The 20030-nt window shown below is 41.5% G+C and overlaps 1 protein-coding gene and 1 pseudogene across 1 annotated transcript in view; both read right to left on the reverse strand.

The window, feature by feature from the left end:
* Positions 1–20030, reverse strand: part of LOC117512209 (plexin-A1-like) — a 1069160-nt gene that overhangs the window by 548221 nt on the left and 500909 nt on the right.
* Positions 6127–9207, reverse strand: LOC117511743 (annotated as a pseudogene).

Below are 20030 nucleotides of genomic sequence, written 5' to 3' on the forward strand. Positions count from 1 at the left end.
TAGTTTTGTGTCATGTCTGTGATCCGCTTTTTTTCTACAAAATTAAACAACTGAATGAACATCCTCCGAGACCGGTGATTCCATAATTTTTGCCAGGGGTTGTAGATTTGATGTTTTGGTGAAAGAAAATCATCAATGGTCAATGGCCAAAGAAACAGTAACAGATCCAAAATAGTCCTGAAGGGGTTGGAGTATTAGAAGTTCCTTATTAATGCCAATATTTGTAGTATTGTTACAGGTTTGTTTTTTCTTTCTTTCTTTTTTGCTTTTATTGTTTGCACATTGATATGTAAGTAAGTAATAGCCTAAATTATTTTCTGTTGGTCTTGAGTTTGGCCCATTTCATTGATTTGATTGTTGTTATGGGGTGTGAGAATTTGTGTTGTGTTCTTGTTTTCAAAAATTTAAAGCAAACATTTTTTTAAACACTCAATATTGATTTGATTTGATTTACTGAAGGGACTGTTTTCCTTGTATTATCTGTTTTTATCAGTTGTCTTGGTTGAGGGGCTCAATTTAGGTTTATGTGATGTGCGCAGTGCGCAAACAGCATCATTATGGTAACCAGCTTATAACTATCTACTGCAGTGTGCTGGCTATGAAGTGTGTCTGTTTGTGTTACTCATTCCATTCTTGTACTGAAGTCAGTTATGCTTTATCGTGCATATAAAAGACTAGGAGACTGATCTGCATGTTTTTTTCTGAACTTTTATTGCCGCCATTTTGGTGGCAATAGTAAAATATGAAATGTAACAAAATTTTGAGAAATGGGTACTGATCATTATGAAAAGAGGGTAAAGCCATCAAGTATTCTGGTGTCCTACTTGTTAGTCTGTTAGCCACTACTTGGCATCCATTTTGTTGAATAGCGTGGTATTATGGTTACCATTGCTTATACTGCAGTATGGGGCTTTGAAGTGTGTTTGCATTACTAATTCCATTGTTGTATTAAAGTTGTACATTATACTTTGTAGTGCGTATATAAAACGAGGACACAGTCTGCATGGGTTTCTTTGTGAATTTTTATTGCTGCCATTTTTAGTGCTCACCTCCAGAGCATTCTGGGTAACATAGTTTTCAGCAACACCCAAAACCACAGCTGTGAAAAAGTCGGCGGATCCGAAAATTCTGAAATTCATACAGGAATTCATACAAGAATATAAGTGACTTTTTATTAATGTAGACTTTCTTTCACTGGAAAAATACATTGTGGCTTTAAATGGACTTATAGGATTTCACACAAGAATATAAGTGAATTTTATTAATGTTGACTTGTGTCATTGTAAAAAAATATCTTGTGGCTTTTAATGGAATTACAGGATTTCACATAAGAATATAAGTGCCTTTTTTACTATAATGTATGTTATTAATATTTTACTTCTTCTTTGTCTTTCGGCTGTTCCCGTTAGGGGTCGCCACAGCAGATCAATCATTTCCATCTCACCCTGTCCTCTGTATCTTCCTCTGTCACACCAACCACCTGCATGTCCTCCTTCAACACATCCATAAACCTCCTCTTTGGCCTCCCTCTTCTCCTCCTGCCTGGTGGCTCCATCCTCAGCATCCTTCTCCCTATATACCCTGGGTCCCTCCTCTGTACATGTCCAAACCATCTCAATCACGCCTCTCTGAGTTTGTCTCCAAACCATCCCACCTGAGCTGTCCCTCTGATATGTTCATTCCTAATCCTGTGCATTCTTGTTACTCCCAAAATAGACTACTTTAGCTGTGGTTTTTGAAATGATTCAAGTCTTTTCAGTCTTCATGAATTTCATGTAGTTTAATTGTTCTGAGTTAATGCATAATTTAGTTTACAAATAAAAGGAAAATCATTCAATCAATCAATCAATCATTTTTTTTATATAGCGCCAAATCACAACAAACAGTTGCCCCAAGGCGCTTTATACGAGGTCTGTCCGTAAAGTATAGGTCCTTTTTATTTTTTTCAAAAACTTTATGGATTTCATTCATATGTTTTTACGTCAGACATGCTTGAACCCTCGTGCGCATGTGTGAGTTTTTCCACGCCTGTCGGTGAAGTCATTCGCCTGTGAGCACTCCTTGTGGGAGGAGTCATCCAGCCCCTCGTCGGGATTCCTTTGTCTGAGAAGTTGCTGAGAGACTGGCGCGTTGTTTGATTAAAATTTTTTCTAAACCTGTGAGACACATCGAAGTGGACATGGTTCGAAAAATTAAGCTGGTTTTCAGTGAAAATTTTAACAGCTGATGAGAGATTTTGAGGTGATTCTGTCGCTTTAAGGACTTTTCACCGTGCGAGACGTCGCGCAGCGCTCTCAGGCGGCGTCATCAGCCTGTTTCAAGCTAAAAACCTCCACATTTCAGGCTCTGTTGATCCAGGACGTCGTGAGAGAACAGAGAAGTTTCAGAAGAAGTCGGTTTCAGCATTTTATCCAGATATTCCACTGTTAAAGGAGATTTTTTTAATGAAAGACATGCGGGCGGATTGCAGCGTCGGCTCGCAGCCGCCGCGACGCTCCGCCACAGGAAAAACACCTCTGTTGGAAGCCTTAAGGACAAGTTGGAACATCTCCAGCTGATAAACAATTTATCATATACTCACTCCACTGAAAGCCATCAAAAGCCAACTGGATTTTAACAAATGGTTATCAACACGGAGGTGTTTTTCCTGTGCCGCTGCGCCGCGTCGGCTGCGTCCCGATGCGCGGACCCATCCGCACGTCTTTCATTAAAAAAATCTCCTTTAACAGTGGAATATCCGGATAAAATGCTGAAACCGACTTCTTCTGAAACGTCTCTGTTCTCTCACGACGTCCTGGATCAATAGAGCCTGAAATGTGGAGGTTTTAAGCTTGAAACAGGCTGATGACGCTGCCTGAGAGCGCTGCGCGACGTCTCGCACCGTGAAAAGTCCTTAAAGCGACAGAATCACCTCAAAATCTCTCATCAGCTAATACATTTTCACTGAAAACCAGCTTAATTTTTCGAACCATGTCCACTTCGATGTGTCTCTCAGGTTTAGAAAAAATTTTGATCAAACAAAGCGCCAGTCTCTCAGCAACTTCTCAGACAAAGGAATTCCGACGAGGCGCTGGACGACTCCTCCCACAAGGAGTGCTCACAGGCAAATGACGTCACCGACAGGCGTGGAAAAACTCACGCATGCGCATGAGGGTTCAAGCATGTCTGACGTAAAAACATATGAATGAAATCCATATAGTTTTTGAAAAAAATAAAAAGGACCTATACTTTACGGACAGCCCTCGTATTGTAAGGCAAGGCCATACAATAATTATGTAAAACCCCAACGGTCAAAACGACCCCCTGTGAGCAAGCACTTGGCTACAGTGGGAAGGAAAAACTCCCTTTTAACAGGAAGAAACCTCCAGCAGAACCAGGCTCAGGGAGGGGCAGTCTTCTGCTGGGACTGGTTGGGGCTGAGGGAGAGAACCAGGAAAAAGACATGCTGTGGAGGGGAGCAGAGATCGATCACTAATGATTAAATGCAGAGTGGTGCATACAGAGCAAAAAGAGAAAGAAAGAGTGCATCATGGGAACCCCCCAGCAGTCTACGTCTATAGCAGCATAACTAAGGGATGGTTCAGGGTCACCTGATCCAGCCCTAACTATAAGCTTTAGCAAAAAGGAAAGTTTTAAGCCTAATCTTAAAAGTAGAGAGGGTGTCTGTCTCCCTGATCTGAATTGGGAGCTGGTTCCACAGGAGAGGAGCCTGAAAGCTGAAGGCTCTGCCTCCCATTCTACTCTTACAAACCCTAGGAACTACAAGTAAGCCTGCAGTCTGAGAGCGAAGCGCTCTATTGGGGTGATATGGTACTACGAGGTCCCTAAGATAAGATGGGACCTGATTATTCAAAACTTTATAAGTAAGAAGAAGAATTTTAAATTCTATTCTAGAATTAACAGGAAGCCAATGAAGAGAGGCCAATATGGGAGAGATATGCTCTCTCCTTCTAGTCCCCGTCAGTACTCTAGCTGCAGCATTTTGAATTAACTGAAGGCTTTTTAGGGAACTTTTAGGACAACCTGATAATAATGAATTACAATAGTCCAGCCTAGAGGAAATAAATGCATGAATTAGTTTTTCAGCATCACTCTGAGACAAGACCTTTCTGATTTTAGAGATATTGCGTAAATGCAAAAAAGCAGTCCTACATATTTGTTTAATATGCACTTTGAATGACATATCCTGATCAAAAATGACTCCAAGATTTCTCACAGTATTACTAGAGGTCAGGGTAATGCCATCCAGAGTAAGGATCTGGTTAGACACCATGTTTCTAAGATTTGTGGGGCCAAGTACAATAACTTCAGTTTTATCTGAGTTTAAAAGCAGGAAATTAGAGGTCATCCATGTCTTTATGTCTGTAAGACAATCCTGCAGTTTAGCTAATTGGTGTGTGTCCTCTGGCTTCATGGATAGATAAAGCTGGGTATCATCTGCGTAACAATGAAAATTTAAGCAATACCGTCTAATAATACTGCCTAAGGGAAGCATGTATAAAGTGAATAAAATTGGTCCTAGCACAGAACCTTGTGGAACTCCATAATTAACTTTAGTCTGTGAAGAAGATTCCCCATTTACATGAACAAATTGTAATCTATTAGACAAATATGATTCAAACCACCGCAGCGCAGTGCCTTTAATACCTATGGCATGCTCTAATCTCTGTAATAAAATTTTATGGTCAACAGTATCAAAAGCAGCACTGAGGTCTAACAGAACAAGCACAGAGATGAGTCCACTGTCCGAGGCCATAAGAAGATCATTTGTAACCTTCACTAATGCTGTTTCTGTACTATGATGAATTCTAAAACCTGACTGAAACTCTTCAAATAGACCATTCCTCTGCAGATGATCAGTTAGCTGTTTTACAACTACCCTTTCAAGAATTTTTGAGAGAAAAGGAAGGTTGGAGATTGGCCTATAATTAGCTAAGATAGCTGGGTCAAGTGATGGCTTTTTAAGTAATGGTTTAATTACTGCCACCTTAAAAGCCTGTGGTACATAGCCAACTAACAAAGATAGATTGATCATATTTAAGATCGAAACATTAAATAATGGTAGGGCTTCCTTGAGCAGCCTGGTATGAATGGGGTCTAATAAATATGTTGATGGTTTGGATGAAGTAACTAATGAAAATAACTCAGACAGAACAATCGGAGAGAAAGAGTCTAACCAAATACCGGCATCACTGAAAGCAGCCAAAGATAACGATACGTCTTTGGGATGGTTATGAGTAATTTTTTCTCTAATAGTTAAAATTTTGTTAGCAAAGAAAGTCATGAAGTCATTACTAGTTAAAGTTAATGGAATACTCAGCTCAATAGAGCTCTGACTCTTTGTCAGCCTGGCTACAGTGCTGAAAAGAAACCTGGGGTTGTTCTTATTTTCTTCAATTAGTGATGAGTAGAAAGATGTCCTAGCTTTACGGAGGGCTTTTTTATAGAGCAACAGACTCTTTTTCCAGGCTAAGTGAAGATCTTCTAAATTAGTGAGACGCCATTTCCTCTCCAACTTACGGGTTATCTGCTTTAAGCTACGAGTTTGTGAGTTATACCACGGAGTCAGGCACTTCTGATTTAAAGCTCTCTTTTTTAGAGGAGCTACAGCATCCAAAGTTGTCTTCAATGAGGATGTAAAACTATTGACGAGATACTCTATCTCACTTACAGAGTTTAGGTAGCTACTCTGCACTGTGTTGGTATATGGCATTAGAGAACATAAAGAAGGAATCATATCCTTAAACCTAGTTACAGCGCTTTCTGAAAGACTTCTAGTGTAATGAAACTTATTCCCCACTGCTGGGTAGTCCATCAGAGTAAATGTTATTAAGAAATGATCAGACAGAAGGGAGTTTTCAGGGAATACTGTTAAGTCTTCTATTTCCATACCATAAGTCAGAACAAGATCTAAGATATGATTAAAGTGGTGGGTGGACTCATTTACTTTTTGAGCAAAGCCAATAGAGTCTAATAATAGATTAAATGCAGTGTTGAGGCTGTCATTCTCAGCATCTGTGTGGATGTTAAAATCGCCCACTATAATTATCTTATCTGAGCTAAGCACTAAGTCAGACAAAAGGTCTGAAAATTCACAGAGAAACTCACAGTAACTCACATTCCATGTCATATTTGTGGTGTCCACAAATCTGGCCCAAATTACTCAGAGTAATCATTGAATGTCAGCTTGTTGGGGATGGAGGTATCCAGTGCGACCGCAGTCTCGTATGTCCAGCAGCGAGCCACATTATGGATGGTGTAGCTGCCTTCCCCCAGCATGAGCAGCGGCAGGTTGAAGCTCTTGATGTACTCCTCACACTTAGCACGGCTTTTAATGGTGAGGTTAAAGCAGCCAAGTCTGTCTCCTGATAAGGACTCAGCACCACACTGCAGAACCACAGCGCTTGGCTGGTACATCTCCATCACCTTGGCCATGATAGGTTTGAATATGGCTTCATACGACTCTTTGTTAATGCCGTCCCTCAGCGGGTAATTCACAGCGTAATATTTACCCTTTCCAGCACCATTGTCCCTCAGGTCTCCTGTGCCGGGGAGGTACTCTCCATATTTTTGGAAAGACACTGTCATGACATGATCTGTGGTGTAGAATGCCTCCTCCAAGCCATCACCATGATGGATGTAAATATGAATGTACATGACTCTCTGATGGTACTTCAGTAGTTCTAAAATAGCCAGCACAATGTCGTTGACATAACAAAAGCCAGAAGATTCAGACTTCTTAGCATGATGAAGACCTCCAGCCCATTTGATGGCGATGTCAGTCTGCTGTTTTCTCAATTTCACCAGCAATTGAGCCTCCTGCTGAGTGCTTGCAAAACTCAAAAAAGCCATAAAAAACTGGACAATCCTCCCCCACATTAAATCTTTGTTTGCTGTACTCTGACATGTTGTCTGGTTGAATGGAACACAAGAATTTGATGTAATCATCGCTGTGGTACTGTGTCATCTCATCACCACGAGCTCTGTATGGACATTAGATCTCCATATTCCTGTATAGGCCATAGCTGAGCAGCAGGTTGTGTGTCATGTGGATTCTGTGGGGCTTCATTGGGCGACCCTGACCGTAGTAATAATTACCGACATTGCCATCATAATATTCGCAGACTTCATTTGTTATTCCTTGAGAAGTGCACGCTGTTTTCCTACTATTAAGAGAATTTCCCACCACCAGAAGCGAAGAGTTTTGTATGACAGCCAATCAAAGTGGTGTCCAATTCCAATTTGCATCACTTTTTACCAAAATTGGAGCAACTTTAACTTTCGACCGCTGTACAAACTGAAACTGATCTTTGTCACCATTTTTGCTGTTTTTACCCCATAACTCCAGAACTTTCAGCCATAGATAGCCCAAACTATACCTTTTTGGAATCATTATGATCAGACAAATAATGTTGTATAGTTTTCAACATGATTGGAGCATTTTTAAATTTTGACCCCTGTGTAATTCTTTATTGACCCCTGTAGCTCATTAGACGTCAGCTCCAGGATGGCTCCACATCTGAAAATAAACATGAGTTCATTTAGAATATATGTGCCAAATTCCATGCTATCACAAAATTAACAATTGTTTTGCCGCCACACTACCTTGATGTCCTGCTCCTTCATTTCCTCAAGGTGATGCTTACTGCCGTCACACAATGTATTGATTTTGCTTCCTGGATTTGTGTATAAGTTCCAACAGAAACAAATATGTACAGCTGTCGGGCTTACAAACATTTCTGAGCAATCAACTTTATTTAAAGAAAATGGCAGCTGACCTAAAGTTAGCCAAATTAATTTAGTTAATTGGTCTGCTAATGATTTTACACTAATGTTAGCTAATTTGCTAATGAAAAAGTAACTTTGGTGATTAGCTGAAACGTGCCCATCACTGGTTTGAGCATATGATTGGTGGGTCAATTCTTTCTTTACTGTGTCAAAGGGCCTTTGAGTATGACAATGCATCACAAATTGCTCCATGAGTTCTCAGGTCAGTCCCTGGTATCAGTATGTGCATGTGACTGTGAGTTAATTTGAATAAAAGTATCAAATTAATGAATATGATACTAAAAGCAGTGATACTGTCATGGCTACTGCATTTCTGGATACTCTGTGTCTGTATACTTGCTATAGCATACTGTATGTGAAGCTGAACATTTCAAGTTGAAACAAAGAGCTCTAGTCAATAAGAAGTACAATGGTATCTCTTTTTGCACTCCAGAAGTAATAGTTTCATGTTGACAGTGTGGAGATGAGAAAAAGTGAGGACACACCTTCTTCTCTCATTCTCTATCAGTGATGTGCACGCCATATGTGTGCATGCCTTTGCATCTACACAGCGTTTCACTTCCTGTGCAGTTCCTGATTTGGTGCCACTTTTCTTCTCACTCGCTCCACAGAGCTTTAGAAACAACAGCATTTTTTGTCTCGTTTTCCTTATGTAAGATGTGGCTCTCTCGCATTTTGCTTTCTTTTAGCTTGTCATTCTCTCTCGCTTGCTTTATTTTCCTCTGATGCACCAGCTCGGCTGACACACAAGAGCAGCCGAGCAGAGCGCACTTGTGTGTACTGCAGTCCGTGTCGGTGTGACTGCCCTGTAGTGAACAGTGAAACTACTGCTAAACTACTGCAATTTGTCAAGAGCAGAGAGGTGTGGGCCTTGAGGGCCACATGAAGGCAGAGGAATAAGACACTCAACAACCAGAAGAATTTAATATGAAATTCCAAATGATGATATATATCACATACTCGATACGATTATTGCCAGGGTGTAGGAAACACCAGTAGGATGGGACACTTTGTCAACACTCCTTCAGCCTGAGCATGTGTTGACTTTGACGAAGAGCGGTCAGGACCTCATTGTTGTCTGAGCATTTTATGTGTGCATGTAAACAGCAGCCCACCCTAACATCAGAAGAGAACTCATTATTAAAGGGGGACTGCGTATAAATTATCTGCTGCTGGCCCAAGTGAACTAAATAAAGACAACAATGTCACGGTGCGGTCACAGGGTGAACGACTACCAAGCGAGTGATGAATGTCTCTTTCATTCTATTTGCACTCCTCCTTTGGCACTGTACATAGATGAATTCAGGGACGCAGGAACACTGAAAGACAGAGATGAGTGTGATGTATTTTGGACAGGCACAGACGTTACCTTTCCAAAGCACATACTGCCAAATATGAACCTGTACGCAGCCACGCCATAATGCCACAGGGGAATACAAAGATTGTGTAGGCGCTTTTCCATAATATTACAGAAAACAAATCATGTCATAAAGCTCTTTCACTGTTGGATGGGCCCTGCTTGATGGTCACATAGCCTTGCGCGGGGGGGGGGGGGGTGGGGGGGGGGGGGGGGGGGGGGGGGTTGTTAATGACTGTAAATACTAAATTAATTAAACCAAGCTGATTCATGTAAGAACAGTTGAAAAAAGACTATTTGAATGTGCGATCCAAGAAAGACTCTAATGAGCAAGCTTTATTCCAGCAACATGATGTTTAATGTGCTCATGAAAAGCCTTCTGACGTGGAAGTTGAACACAATCTAATGCTCTTCAAGTTGGAAAATATTATTTCAGTAAAACTGATTCCTCGTTCTCACTGTTTTTTTCAGAATCTTACTAAATTACCTGTTGAATTCAGTGTGCCTGCTGAGGTGCTGTTTGTTTTTCAACTACAGGGGCACTCCACTGCATACCACCACCAACACACAACAGGCCATTCAACTATGTTTGATTTCTTCAAAAATGTATTTGTGAATAATAGTTTATTTGATTATTATCATGATTTAATGAAGAGAGAAAGTGATGCCTGGGAAGAACTTATGGAGTCATGAGGCCACTGAGCAGAGGTGTTTGGGTGATACCATTGTGGGAGAATGGTTTGATTTCAGTGTGGAAGGTCCCCAATTCAAACCTCACCCCTGCCACATTTCTCCATGTCATGTGGAGTTGTGTCAGGAAGAGCGTAAAATCTGTGTGAAATCAAAATGCAGATCCACTTTGGAGCTACTGTTGTGACCCCGAGTGAAAGCAAGGGAGCAGCCAAAGGGACTTACTTACTTATTTACTTACTTACTTACTTATTGTGGGAGAATGACGGTCCAAGATGTGAGGGTACTGGAGCCTAATTTATAACCATAGCACATGCACAAAATGGGACCTAAAAGATGCACATGGCAATTTTAACACATGCGTTGTGATTTATAAAAACAAGTGAGGTAGCAAAATGTTTGCAGATGTATGCAAGCTGTGACCCATGCATACAAACATGTTAGAGGGTGAAAGTGTGAGTGGCAGCATTATTCTATATATGATGATGCCATGCAAATGAGTCGCAACTCTTACATTCATTCATTCATTTTCTATACCCATTTACTCGAATCAAGGGTTACCAAGGGGAGGGAGGGGTTGGTCGCTGGAGCCAATCCCAACAGTCACAGAGCGTGAGCAGCCCAGTCTCACGTAATTTTTGTTTGGGGGGGGGGGTTGATACATTTTCATGAAGTGTTCACCCTTCACTGACTAATTTTAACCTTAACCCGAACCATAACCATAACCCCAACTGAAATATCTTATATTTCGTGACGGTATCATGTAGTCATAGAAAAATTCAGTTCAATTCATTTTATTTACGGTATATAGTGGCAAATCACAACAAAGCTTCCCCAAGGGGCTTCACATGGATATGGTCTAACCTTACCAACCCCTCTGAGCAAGCACATAGGAGACAGTGGTAAGGAAAAACTCCCTCTGGCATTCTTGAGGAAGAAACCTCAAGTAGACCAGACTCAGAGATGTGACCCACTGCTTAAACCAATCGAACAGTTACAAAGATATAAGCAGTTACATGATAGTGCCAAGTCCAACATTAAGGCCAAGCCGATATAGTCAGAGATTAGTCCCATATCCCTGCTAGTGGCAGTGGCACTTCAGGCTGTCGTTGAGGAATGCCGTGGATAGGATTCACCATTCATCATGTGGCACTGGTCAGATATCAACCATTCACCCAGCCACAAGGCACTCAGCTTCCTCAGTTCTGGCAACAAATCAGATTAAATTAATTTTTGAGATACCATCTGGATGAGGCAGGGTACACGCAGGGTACACTGGACAAGAAGCCAGTCTTTCACAGACTCATACATTTAGTTCAACTGAGTAACAAAGATCATATTAGCAGGGGTGGGCAACTTGTTCCAGAAAGGGCCACGAGGGTGCAGGTTTTCTTTCCAGCCATTGACTCCACCAGGTGATTTCACTGATTAATATCACTTTGAGCAGATGGAATAAGTTAATCAGTGAAATCACCTGGTGGAGTCAGTGGCTGCAAAGAAAACCTGCACCCTCTTGGCCCTTTCTGGAACAAGTTGCCCATCCATGATATTAGCATTGTTAGATGTTATATTTAGTAATTATTCCAGAGTGACAGCTGAATTGTTAAATACATAAGACGACTGAGACCTCACATCATACCACAGGTTTATTAATTCATCAGTGCACCACAGCTGCTGAAATGTAAATAGAGCCCCTGGTGCTTCATGTCTTACTGTATGGCTGTAAGTCTTGGACGCTAACCAGTGACCTAAGGTGAGAACTGGATGTCTTGGGTACTAGAACTTTTTAGAGGATTCTTGTGTATATTTTTGTCATATTTACCTTGGCATGATCCAGCATGCAGGTGCCTCAGTGTTGAAGAAGGCCAAGGGGATGCCCTATCCCTGAGCAGAGCCACAGGTTCACATACTGGCATGGATATTCCCATTTGAGAAGTCACAGTGAAAAATTCACATAATGCATAAAATCACACAGAAATGGTAGCACTAATTCCTAGTTTTGTTGTAATCATATCTCCTGTGTTCAGAGATCACGAGGACTCTGAATATTTGAGTTACTTCAGCTGGCCTTAAACAAGATAAAAGCTACGCAAAAACAGCAGAGACACACTGTGAAGCGGTGATCAGTTGTGCTGTCAGTGGGAAAATTGTCTTAATGAGACTTCAGTGAATCATTAACACCAGCAAACAGAATCATTCAAGTCAGTGTAATACACTGTCTGGAGGCAACATCTTCATCTTCAATGAACATAGGGAATAATCTTAATTCATTGTCATTTCCTGTACAGCAAAAATACCAGGGATGGTTCACAGGATAACGTGTGTGTGTGTGTGTGTGTGTGTGTGTGTGTGTGTGGGGGGGGGGTTATAATTGCAGTTGTTTTCAACATTTTGTCTATTGTGATGTTTTGACTGAATGTGAATCTATCCGTCTACACTATATCTATTGTGCCCAGCCAAAGGCACACCTGTGCACTAATCATGCTGTCGAATCAGCATGTTGATATGCCACAGCTATGAGGTGAGATGGATTATATTGGTAAAGGAGAAGTGCTCACTAACACAAATTTAGACAGATTTGTGAACAATATTTAAGAAAAATACATCTTTTGTCTATTTACAAAATATGTTTTTAGAAAATGTTTTAGATCTTTGAGTTCAGTTCAAGAAAAATGGGAGCAAAAACAACAATGATGTGTTTATATATATATATATATATATATATATATATATATATATATATATATATATATATATATACGAGGTCTGTTAGAAAAGTATCCAACCTTTTTACTTTTTGCAAAAACCATATGGATTTGAATCACGTGTGATTGCATCAGCCAAGCTTGAACATTCGTGCGCATGCGTGAGTTTTTTCACGCCTGTCGGTTGCGTCATTCACCTGTGAGCAGGCTTTGTGTGAGCAGTGGTCCACCCCTCTCGTCGGATTTTTTTTGGGAATAAAATGTCAACGATTTGGAGCTTTGCTGCATCAAATTTTTCCAGAAACTGTGAGAGACCTCCAAGTGGACACCATTCAGAAAATTCAGATGGCTTTCAGCAACGATTTTTTGGGGGGATTACACAGATTAAGGAGTGCTCCAGCCAGTTTAAAGACCGCCCACAGCGTCTGAGAGCACAGCGCACTCCGAGCGCCGATCGACAGGCTGAAGCCCCGCTCAAACAACCAGAACATTTCCAATGTGAAGCTTTGATGGATTTCATTCATATGTTTTTACGTCAGACGTGCTTGAACCCTCGTGCGCATGCATGAGTTTTTCCACGCCTGTCGGTGACATCATTCGCCTGTGAGCACGCCTTGTGGAAGGAGTGGTCCCGCCACCTCGTCGGATTTTCATTGTCTGGAAATGGCGGAATGAAAAGGACTTTTTTCCATCAGAATTTTTTCAGAAGCTGTTAGAGACTGGCACCTGGAAACCATTCGAAAAATTTATCTGGCTTTTGATGAAAATTTTACGGGCTTCACAGAGAATAAGGACTTTAACTACAGCTTTAAGGACGGTCGGTGCGCCGCGCTCCGAGCTGTGACGTCGCGGCACAAACCACTGGATCATTTCTAAGCTGATGGCTCTATGGATACGAGACCGTTGTGTGCTCTTTCTCTGGTTATCACAAGAGCTGGACATCAGCCATTTTCCAGCAGATTTCACTTTTAACAAGAGATTTTGTCATGGAAAGCCGCGCGGAGGCTTCGCGCGTCATGACCGATTCGCTGATGAAGCGAGACAAAGGAACACCTCCGTTTCGGAGTGTTAGAGGACAAGTTTGGACATGCCTATCTCGGCTTTCAGTGCTTACCAGTCGAGTGAGTATAAGAGAACTTGTGGAGAGCTGGACATGTTGGGGGGGGGTTGGCACAGTCATGCCCATGTATGTTGCTAGGTGATGCCACACTCGTGTTGAACTTGGCGGTCCTCATGTGATCATGTCAGTACGTAATTATCAGCATTGTGATGAAGGGGTGAGCGTCCGCCCACACGTGAATTGCGTGTTTACCAGGTGAGCTGCCTTACACAGTGGTCAGCTGTCCCAGCAGCGCACTGCACTGGACAGCAACAGGACTCTGCAACTCTCAGCCACAGCTGACAATGTTGAATCCATGGTGTGTGTGTGTGTGGGGGGGCTCCACTAGCCATTTGTATGGGGGGGTTCGGCACAGTCACGCCCATGTGTGTTGCTAGGTGACACCACACTCGTGTTGAACTTATGCATATTTCAGAGACAGCTCGAATGTGGTCACCTGCACTCAGCTCTCGTACCAGGAGCGTGAACAGCGGCGCCTTTTCCAAGTGTCTAGCGAGAGGTGGGACCAAATGAGCATGCGCAGGATACTTGCTGTGTTTCGTTCTCTTGTGTGTGCAAATGGTTGTAGTGACACATGTACGAGGCGTTTGAGGCAGCTCTTTTACGAATGGCTTTTTACAAATGGCATTTGACACCTCCTTCGTGTGCCATTCTGTCTCAATCATGTTTTGTGTGACGGGGAGCTCACTCATTCACTCACAAGTTTGATGCCACTAATCATGCATAAAAGCAGCTTCAAAAGCATAATTTTTAAACCAGGTTTGTGAAATGTGAACAAGAGCCATAATATTGTTTATGGCCCCGAAGACATGTGCGAGACTGTAGCTTTTGCTTCAACGCTTAGTATGAGGACTATGTTTTCATATCTCAAAAACATGATGTGATTAGCAAAAACTAACATCACATTTGCATTCAGCACCCCCAAATTACCCAAAATCCATTGAAAAACGTCATGCAAGAAAAATCGTGTTGACCCGTGTTATCGTCTCTTATCTTAGTAACATGATATTGTGGCAACAATATGTAAACTCATACCTACCCTGACCTAGTGTAGATGCACTATCCTTTGGGAAAAATTGGTGAACTGTCCTCCTACATGCCACATCCCCAAGTATGTTCTCTCCAGCAGCACTTGTTCTTCTGGAGATTAATGCAGCAGAGAATGTCACTATAAATCATTTTTTACTCTTTTGAAGGGAAATGCAACTTGTGACGGCACTAGGAAAATGTGTAATCAAGGCTGTGCCCCACCCAGTAACCCTCACAGTGAGCTGAATCTTTTCTAACCTTTGTGTCCACACTGTAAGGTGCTAAGAAAATATAGCAACGCATATTCACATTAATGTTATCAGTCATTTTAGGTTAACATTGATGCATGCGATACCTCCACGCAGACACACTTACAATACAGTGGTGACACCACTGGGGGAGTGTGTTATTCTCTCCCACCGTATGGCTGTTTTAAATGGCAATTTGAAGCTCTGCTGGCTCTATAATTAGCTGTGAGCTCCCACAGGAGGGGAAAAACTGGCTTATCGTCTCTCCTTTGTAATTACACATTCGAGTAGGACTGGAGACACCCACACAAGCAGACATGAATGCAGACAGATGCACAGACATGGGAAGTGTGTGCAAGCATCTGAAATGACATGCACGTTCATGTAGCTCTATGGCTCATGTCTTTATGGGCAGATGCTTCTGTTGCTTTGCTACAGAAGGCAACTTTTACTTTATGCATCAACAGCTGAGACAGATATGCAAACAGCAAGACAAATGACAGCACAGCAGGAGAAGAGAAAATACGAGTGCTCTCCTTTTGCCTGCATGTCTCATCGCAGTGCAGCAGTGATGCTCTACACAGCAGCAGATAGACGTAAAGAGGAAGACGGAGTGTGTTGAGAGGCAAGGTCATTAATCTGACTGTCCACTGCTCCCTCTGTTCCACAGCCTCACAGCAAACAGAAAGCAGGGAAGTTGAGGAGACAGGAGGGAAGAGAGGGACAGGACAATGAATTTCTGCAGCAACTATCCCGGAGAGCTCTGAGCATTGCTATCTCACGTATGTCAGCTGTTTTATAATAATCTGCTCGTCTTTCACCTTCTTGCTTCATTTTAAAGTGACACTCAAACTGAAGTTACAGTTGCTTCACTTTGTATTTCATGTATTTCTAAGCAAAACAGGTTATTTGCTTGGGATATAACATCACAGTGATTTGAAAGTGGTCATGACTCTGGGGAACCACTGACTGGGGAACCACTGACTAGCTCCACCCACTTTGTTTGATCAAGTTCCTTGAAATTAAACATATGAGCAGATAAAAACAATGATTTCAGAACTGGAAACAATGATTTGTCAACTGACATCAAAAAGCAACTCTGACCCATAATAACATTACACTGTGAGACGCAGGACAAGACAGTTCTGTTTTGTTGGACATAATGGCTAATGAAATTCCTAGACATCCAGCTTTTCATTGATGCAAGGCAATCTTCTAAGGATTTTATGTGGATGAACATACCAGCAGTTATCAGCATGTATAACTGAGTATCATCGGCATAGCAATAAAAGGTAATCCCAAAACACCACGATATGTGCCCAAGGGGTGCTATATAAAGAGAGAAGAGCAGGGGGCTTAAGATAGACCCCTGTCAAATTTCACATCACTAAGGTTACAGGTAGTGTTACTGTACAAAACACAGTGAGAATGACTGGACAGGTATGACATCAACCACGCAAGGGCACTTCCAGTAATCCCAAATTGATTCTCCAGCCTATCGAGTAAAATATGATGATCCACGGTATCAAATGCAGCACTGAGATCTAACAGCCCAGAACCGTAGTGGTGTCCAAATCCACTGCAGGCATTAACCACTTTAGTGAGAACTATCTCTGTGGAGTGGCATTTTCTAAAGACAGACTGCAATGGCTCAAAAAGATTATTCTCATTAAAGTGGTCCACAAGCTGCCGTGAAACCACTTTCTCCAGAATTTTAGAGCAAAATGACAGACTTGATATCGGCCTATAATTTTTCAATACACAAGGGTCAAGATCAGATTTCTTAAGTAATGGTTTAATCATTGCAGATTTGAAAAATGTCAGAACAGATGTCAGAAGTTAATGAGAGGTTAACCATTTCCAGCATAGTCGGCCAAAGAATGGGCCACAGGTCCTTAAATAGTTTTGTTGGTATAGGATCAAATAAGCAGGTTGTGCTTTTTGTAGGTGTTATGAGTTTTGCCAGCATGCCTAGTGAGATACTATCAAATTCTGTAAATCTAGGTAATGCCTCAGTAATGGCACTCACCTCAATAGCAGGGTGTAATGGCTGACTGAAGGCATGCTGGATGTTGGGATATGCTCAATCTAAGGTCACACAAGTAGTCATTGAACCAAGGTGACTGTGTTTTGGGGGGCGTGGTTTTAACAAACGCACTAAATTCATATAATAATTCAGAGTATGGGCCAGGGGCCTTATATAAAGTGACAAAGTAATATGGCTGATTTTTATTCTTCTGACCTTGGCAATACGTAGCATCGTGGGCAGAGCAGAGAATCTGATGCACAAATGAGTTACAACCCAATGTAACCCAATTCCAATGAAGTCGGGACATTGTGTAAAATGTAAATAAAAACAGAATACAATAATTTGCAAATCTTATTCAACCTATATTCAACTGAATATACCACAATCACAAGATATTTAATGTTCAAACTGATAAACTTTATTGTTTTAGTGCAAATATTTGCTCATTTTGAAATGGATGCCTGCAATACATTTCAAAAAAAATTGGGACAGTGGTATGTTTACCACTGTGTTACATCACTTTTCCTTCTAACAACACTCAATAACCATATGGGAACTGAGGACAATAATTGTTGAAGCTTTGTAAGTGGAATTCTTTCCCATTCTTGCTTGATGTACAACTTCAGTTGTTCAACAGTCCAGGGTCTCGGTTGTCATATTTTGCACTTCATAATGCGCCACACATTTTCAATGGGCAACAGATCTGGACTGCAGGCAGGTCAGTCTAGTACCCACACTCTTTTACTATGAAGCCACACTGTTGTAACATGTGCAGAATGTGGCTTGGCATTGTCTTGCTGAAATAAGCAGGAATGTCCCTGAAAAAGACGTTCCTTGGATGGCAGCATGTGTTGCTCCAAAACCAGGATGTACCTTTCAGCATTGATGGTGCCATCACATATGTGTAAGTTGCCCATGCCATGGACACTAACACACCCCTATACCATCACAGATGCTAGCTTTTGAACTTTGCACTGGTAAATATCTGGATGGTCTTTTTCCTCTTTTGTCCGGAGGACACGACGTCCATGATTTCAAAAAACAATTTGAAATGTGGACTCATCCGACCACAGCACACTTTTCGACTTTGCGTCTGTCCGTTTCAAATGAGCTTGGGCCCAGAGAAGGCAGCGGTGTTTCTGGATGTTATTGCTGTATAACTTTTGCTTTGCATAGTCGAGTTTTAACTTGCACTTGCAGATGTAGCGACGAACTGTGTTAACCGACAATGGTTTTGTGACATCTTCCTGAGCCCACAATCCTTTACACAATGATATTGGTTTTTAATGTAGTGCCACCTGAGGGATCGAAGGTCACGGGCATTCAATGTTGGTTTTCGGCCTTGCCGCTTCCCTGTAGAAAGTTCTCCAGATTCTCTGAATCTTCTCATAATATTATGGACTGTAGAAGATGGAATCCCTAAATTCCTTGCAATTGAACATTGAGAAACATTGTTCTTAAACTTTTGAACTATTTTTTTCACGCAGTTGTTCACAAAGTGGAGATCCTCGCCCCATCTTTGCTTGTGAAAGGCTGAGCCTTTTGGGGATGCTCCTTTTATACCCAATCATGACACTCACCTGTTTCCAATTAAGTGTTCTTTGAGCATTCATCAACTTTCCCAGTCTTTGTTGCCCTGTCCCAACTTTTTTGAAATGTGTTGCAGGCATCCATTTCAATACGAGCAAATATTTGCACAATACCAATAAAGTTGATCAGTTTGAACATTAAATATCTTGTCTTTGTGGTGTATTCAATTGAATATAGTTTGAAGAGGATTTGCAAATCATTGTATTCTGTTTTTATTTACATTTTACACAACGTCCCAACTTCAATGGAATTGGGGTTGTATATTTGTGGCCCCCAACAGCTAATAAACTAAACCTTGATTTATAAATAAGAGCAACATCCCTGCCTTGCTTCGCATCACGATTATCTTGCTCCAGATAATCGGATACACGTCATTGGCAAGACCTGTATTGTTTTACATGTTTGGGGTTTTTTTTTGTGTGTGTGTGTGTGTGTGTGTGTGTGTGTTTGTTTGTTTGTTTGTTTTGTTTTGTTTTTGTAGGGCTTGCAGCAGCACCCCCTCCAGCATGTGGCACCCTAGGTGGCTGTCTATATGGCCTATGTCAAGAGCAGGCTCTGTGTACATATTCTTAAACATCCCAGTTCAGTTTTTCATTCTGTTTGGCCCCTTAAGTTACATTCATATGATGATGCTGTCACTTCTAGTGGAGGCACGATTTGAGCTGCTGCCTTTTTATTCACATTCCCACAGCTTGTACTTGGGGCGCTTGACAGGAGATCAGCCTCAGGATAGCGTTCCGTAAGCAGGTAGACTGAGACAGCACCCCGTCTCTGTCACAGTGCAAGTGGTGGAATGCTTAGAGGCACAAAGAGCAGCTACAGCACTCAAGGAGAATGCAAAACTCAGAGGCAAAACTTTTTTTGTGCACTGATCTTCACCTGTAATAATATTCATACTGTTTCCTCAGCAGACCTTCTTTGTCACAACATTCTCACAAGTTACTCTGTGCAGATGTCACCATAAAATACTGTTATAGAGTTCTAATGCTATGAAAATATGAACATCGGGGCAGTTTCAGTGTTGGTATTGTAGTGAATGATGGGGTGAGCACACACTGTAGCTTAGATACAACATGTGTACAGTATTCAGGGCATCAAAAGTCATTCATCTGTTGTTGTCTGAACATTTATTAAAATATTGGAAAGGGTCCCTGCTCACTAACAACAATCCTTCATTTTACCCGTCCTCCCTTTCGTTTCATTTATTCATTCAGATGTGTGATAACATTTGTCCACACCGATCTGTGTGTCTTTCATGCTGCCGCCTTCACCTTTATAAGTGGCACCACTGATTGGGTAATAGGCAAAGGACACTTTCTACTAACCTTGTGATCTTACAGACACATGAACATCACATTCATCTACCTTTTGTGATTCATTCACCCTTTTGTCTTTCCCTCACTCTCATTATGTCTCCTCCCTTACTTGTTTCATCTCTCCCTCTTTCACAGTTACCCTTTTTCATTTTTATTTA

This window comes from Thalassophryne amazonica, chromosome 6, assembly GCF_902500255.1.
Source record: "Thalassophryne amazonica chromosome 6, fThaAma1.1, whole genome shotgun sequence".
Classification (NCBI taxonomy): Eukaryota; Metazoa; Chordata; class Actinopteri; order Batrachoidiformes; family Batrachoididae; genus Thalassophryne; species Thalassophryne amazonica.